This window comes from Lactuca virosa, chromosome 4, assembly GCF_052849685.1.
Source record: "Lactuca virosa cultivar CGN04683 chromosome 4, Lactuca_virosa_CGN04683_v6, whole genome shotgun sequence".
Lineage (NCBI taxonomy): Eukaryota > Viridiplantae > Streptophyta > Magnoliopsida > Asterales > Asteraceae > Lactuca > Lactuca virosa.
The window spans coordinates 416383450-416389815 of NC_136429.1; positions in this window are offsets into that span (position 1 = coordinate 416383450).

A 6366-nucleotide genomic window follows, 5' to 3' on the forward strand; every position below is an offset into this window, starting at 1 on the left:
TTTCCCGAGCTTAATATATTCAGCTGATCTTATGATTTCAGGGACTCCAAGACTCAGATCTAACCTCAAATGCTATAAAAAAGAATAAAGTTTCCAACTTTATCCATTAGGGCTACTCCATGAGCTCAAAAACCCATTCACAAGGCTTGAAGATTCAAGGGATTGACCAATAAGCACAAAATCCTTGAGATCTGGAACCCAACCTTTCCAGAACAGATCCTAGCCTCAAAATAAACCCAAAGGTTGGTGTTTTATAAACATGCATGTCCAATGCATGTCTTGTACCCAAAATGGGTCAAAAAGAGGAAAATATGGCTTAAACTCCATACATGGCATCAAAGCTTTACTAAAAGCCAGATCCAAACCACTATAAGGTCATCTTGACTTGGAGATTCATAAAGTTGCAAACTTTATGAGGTCCATCCATTGCAACATCCAAGAATAAGGAGAAAAAAGGACAAAACTCAAGATCTAGCTACATAGATAGATAAAAATCGGATCTTGGACACTTACAAAGGTCCAGAAGAGATTCAAACCGAAGATGAGAGCTTTGATTGCTAGATCCTTGCTTCCTTCTTCCAACTTCCTTCTTCTTTTGCTCCAAAAATGCCACACTAGATCACAATATGAGAGGGAATGATGATTAGGGTTCATAAGGGCCGATATGAGAGTTTGGAGGCTGATAAAAGATCAGCCTTAAGGACTTAAGGAGGTTATATAAGGTGCAAAACCCTAAACTTTAGGGTTTCCCACCTAGCCATCAACATGTCGAGTTCCCCTCACCAACTCGCCGAGTTGGTCCATAAAAATGTGCGGCCCAAAAGTCCTTTGAACATGCCGTGTTGAGGCTACCAACACGCCGATTTCAAATGGAAAAACATGCTTAAGGAAACAAATCTCATACCTGGGAATCGAGATGTTACATTCCTTTCGTTAAATTAACCAAATACTACTTATTGATCAAATATAATATGCTAGTCGAAATTCAATAAGTTATGAGCATAAATACACACTGCATTGATATGACAGAAGTTCCAATTATGGTTAACATTCATGAAGTTTGGATTCCTTGACCTGTATTGTGTGATTTCATAATGATAGCACAATATTTTATAAAGAGAATACCATTACTTGTTCTATCGGTTATGACAATAGTATATAATAAAAAAACATATAATTGTAATGAAAATGAAATTGAATAAAAATATCACAAGAATTTCAATATAGAAAACATACTTGAAAGTGTTTACACAAAAATCACAACCATGAATTTTGTAGAGATTGAGACCTGCAAGTAGTTTCATAAGATAGAAGTTTCTAGGGTATGGATCTGTCTTGAGGATAGAACAATCTATTCGAGGTATAATCTTGAATCTGTCGAATTTGTACAATGTCTAGAATTTTGAAATCAAGAAACCTGAACTATAGATTAATTTCCAGAGAACAATGTCCCATTATCTTCTTAATCAATTCAAACACAAATTCATTCAACATGTTAAAGATTGAAATACTTACTTGATTGATGATCAATCTTACACTGAATTGAATAGATTTGTCTATGGATCAATAAGTGCATGCATTCATTAGTATAGACAAACAACTAAAATATTATAGGAAACTTTTATAATAACATTTTTTATCCATAAGAGCATTATGCCATCATGTAAGGTCTCTAGTAAATCCCATCTTCGTTACGAGCTCTTGGTAAACTTTGGTCGGTATACATTTCATCATTGGATCTGCAAGCATATCATAAGTACTAATGTATTTGATGCAAATGTTATTATCCTCTACTGGTTCACGTACGAACAAGAACTTTGTATCAATGTATAATCCTACACCGCTTGAGCTATTACTGTTTGGAAAACTAACAACGACATAATTTTCACATTAAATCTTCAAAGATCTTGCTATGGAGTTCACGAATTTGATTCAACCAATAAGGTTTATTAACAACATCCCATGGAAAGTTGCATTATAAACTGCAACATATTCTGCCATCATTATCGTGGTTGTCATTAGTTGTTGTTTATGACTCCTCCATGAGATAGGCCTACCTGCTAACATAAAGATGTACGTTGAAATTGTCTTTTTATAATCTTTTCATTTAGCAAATTCGGAATCAGAAAAGCCAATCACTTCTAATTAGTTATTAGTTCTTATATAATTTAGTTTGTAGTCTGTTGTCCTTTGAAGATATCGCAACATTTTCTTTGTTGCTTTCCAGTGATCTAGGCCCGAATTAGATTGATATCTGCCTAGCATTCAAGCAATATAAGTGATATCAGGATGAGTACAAACTTGAGCATACATTAGCCTTCCAACCACATAAGCATAAGGTATCAATCTCATTTGTTCTTTTTCTACCTCCACTTCCGGGCATTGAAAAGACCCAAAAATGTCTCCTTTAACTACGAGAGAAACTGAGCAGGAGCAATGTTGCATGTTATAACGTACAAGAACACGTTCAATATAAGCCTTTTCAGACAATCCTAATGTCTTATTGGCCCGATCTTGGTATATTTCGATGCCAATCACATAAAAACTTCTCGGGATCTTTCATATCAAGATGACGTGAAAGTAATCGGTTTGTCTCATGCAACAAATTCAGACTATTAATTTTCAAAAGAATGTCATCAACATAAAAGGAAAAGTATGGAAAAATTTATCCCACTCATTTTAAGGTATGTACACTGATCCACTTGATTTTTATTAAATCCATTCTTTTTCATGACTTCATCAAACTTTAAGTAACACTGTCATCATGCATGTTTTAACCCATATAAGGACTTCTTAAGTTTACATACAAGGTGTTCTTTACCTTTTCCGGTTGAATCATGAACACATCTTCATGTAAATCACCATTAAGGAAAGTTATTTTAACGTCCATTTGATGTAGCTCTAAATCAAAATGAGCTACTACGTCCATAACGATCCTTAAGGAATCATTTCGTGAAACAGGAGAAAAGTATCTTGATAATTGATTCCCTCTTTCTGGATGTAGCCTTTAGCAACCAAACGTGCTTTATATGGTTCGATGTTTCTGTTCGGGTCTAAATTAGTTTTAAAGATCCACTTTCACTCTATAGGTTTTACCCCTTTAGGGAGTTCAACAAGTTTCCAAACATCATTTTTACTCATAGAATCAAGATCATCAATCATAGATTCATTTTGTTGGGATGATTGGTCACTATTAATGGCTTCCTGATAAGATGTTGGATCGTTGCACTTTCATATATCCATATCAGCTTCGTTAAGGTAGGTTATGTAATCATCAAAGTTATTGGGTCTTCTAGCCCTTGATGACCCCCTCAATGAAATTTTAGGCTCATGGGGCTCAAAGATAACAGGGATTTGATCGTATAAGTGAGATGTGCCTTCATTTAATGGCACACCTGAAGCAACATTCTCCTCGTGAGAGGCACTGGGTGGGTCAGTGTTATCTATAGGAGGTGCAACATGATAAGGAGGTAAGGGGCTCATTGGTCCCTCCTTCTGCACTTCCTATAAGTTAGCATCATGATATATATGTTGGATTAGGTGTCTAAGCCCATAACTATAATTGGTATGTACTTGAATTGATAGCAGCACAGTCCTTTTGGGTTGCCCTCAAACCTAGCAACTGGACAAGGAAATTATGAAAAGAGAGATATTAATTTATAAGATTAATAAATTAATATAAATGATTTATTAATATGTTAAAAGATTAATATATTAATTAGAAATCATTATGTTTAATTAATAGTTAGCCAGAAATTAATCAGAATTAATTTTGGGGTTAAAAGTATTAATTATAAAGTGCAGGGACTAGTTTGCAATTATCAGATAGTTGAGTGGAAGGCTCCAGAACCTCCTTGGAAGGAGGTGGACGAAATCTATAGGGGAAACCCTAAGGATTTCGTCCAAGGGGGCTTGGATAAGGCCTTGGATTAACTTAGGGCCCAAGCAAAGGAGTATTAGGGTTTTCCCTAAACCCTAGATCCCTCAGCTATATAAGGAGCCTCCTGACTCCCAAAATTGGCCACTCTGACTTTGGGGAAACCCTAGGGCCGAAATTGCATACCCTACTCTCTCTCTCTCTCCTTCTAGTTTCCTTCTTGCTAGTTCTTGGGTGTGATTCCATTAGAGGCATTACATTTGTGGTGCTAAGCTTCCAAGAAGATCAAGATCAAGATCAAGAGGATTGTCAATTGTTTGCTATAACAACCGAAAGGTATGTAACTCTTAAACCCTAGTTAGTTATTTTCGAAAATAGCCTCTCTCCTCTAGGGTTCTTGTTTTGCAATTAAAAGTTATATGTTCAATAGTTAAAACATAGATGCAAAGTAGGTTGCATGTGAACTTAGGAATTGTTTTTCTAGTTTATTTGTTTTACCTAAAACCCATCAGTGGTATCAGAGCCATTGTTTGTTTTAAATTGAATTGCTATAATAGTTGAATTGCAAATTAGGGTTTATAGCCATTAAACCCTAAAGGCCAAAATTTTCGATTTTAGGGTTTTGGTGCAAAGGGTTTTCGAAAAACCCTAGCCTCCATGAACCCTAATCGAAATTAGGGTTAGGGTTTTGGAAACCCTTGCCTCCTCCCTTAAAATTTCGAAATTTGCTTATCCCTTTTAGGGTTTCTTAGTTTTGGATAATAGTTGCCTTATTGGATAATTGAGAAAAATAAGGAAATTATCCTATCCCCATATTTTCGAAATCTAGAAGGGATATGGATTAGGATTAAATTAGTTGTTTAATTTAATTAGATAATCCTTACAAGATTTAATAAATTAATTAAAAGTTAGTTAATAGATAAATATTAAATCTTGTTATTTGGTTTATTTTAAATTTAAAATTAATGTCTTAATTTTCGAAATTTATATATAAACCTTAAAGTTTTAAAAAGTTTAAAACACACCTTATATATGTATTATAATTAAAAGTTTAATATTATATATGTATAAGAATATGGTCAGTCAAATCGCTAGTATGCCTCATTCACGAAGCTAGTCTATAAGGGGGGTATAAGGAAACTGCCTATAAAATGGTAGTTGAATGGATGTCCACTCTCACCCACCGCTTCCTTGATTAGTGGAGGGTCGTTAGCAGAACGGGTTTGATAGGACAACTACATCTCATTAAAAGTATAATGTTATTAAAGAAAGTACTAGAACATTATTTTACAAAATCCCAACTCTAGTTACTTTAGGAAAAATGTGAAAAGTATGATAATCCATGAAATTGCACATTATGCTTTATTGGTCGTTAGTGGAGCATGTGTGGTTAACCAGCACACTAAAAGGCACTAATAAAGAGTAGTAATGGGTATCTCATAATTGTCATTTTGATGGAGCGTGTGTGGTTTACCAGCACATCAATAGTTAATGATAAAGACAATGAGGTTACCAAGCACATTTGCATGGTTATTCACATCTTGTTTGTGATCCTCGGCATCCCAGTCACAAATAGAAGAACATAATCCGAGATTTAAACATGCCATTGAAAAGTTCAATGAATCTCAAAAGATCTAGGAGTTTCCAATACATTTAAAACTTAACCTTCCTTTTTCTTTTTTCATGGTGGAAATTGGTAAATCGTCATTTACCTACCTTGAAATATTCTGCAAATTGGATTACGGCATCCCTCTTCCAATTTGTGGAATGTTGTGTTGGATCCTAGCCTTAATATCTCTTCTGGGTGTTTTATTAAGGATTCAATCGACTAACTTGATTTCTCCCGTTTTGTAGATGTCTGAATCTAACCATGGTCTTCCCGAATCCAAAGGAAAAGGTATTCCTGCTCAAAGTGAAAGTCTGTTCCACAATGAAGGTGAAAGATCAATCCCTGCCATGTGGACTAGCTTGATTTCACTTCCTCCACCTCCTCCCGTTGTTCTCCCAAACCCACAAGACCGAAGAATTGAAAAGTTCAATATCACTCAAGACCTTTTGGCAAGTAAACATGAAGAAGGAAAGTCAGTGTGTGCACACGTCTTAGAGATGAAGTCACACATTGATAGGTTAAGAATGTTGGGAGTCGTTGTCTGTGAGGAGCTGGCTGTTGACTGGGTTCTTCAGTCGCTTCCTGACTCATATAGTGAGTTCGTAAGAGAGCACTATATGTTAGACCACGACGTGACCCTCATCGATCTCACCTATTTTCTTATTGCTGCTGAATCAGCGATGATTTGGCGCACTAGAAAAGCAAAGTCGATTGGTGGATCTGCCTTCCAGACCTCTATGGATATAGGCAATGGCAATGAAAGGCATGCCATGGTCGAAAAGTTTGATCATAAGAGAAAGGCAAAGTCTGAAGTAGTTCTGTGTGTTGTTCCAAAAGAGTCAATTTGCTTTTATTGCCAAGAGAAGGGGCATTGGAGATG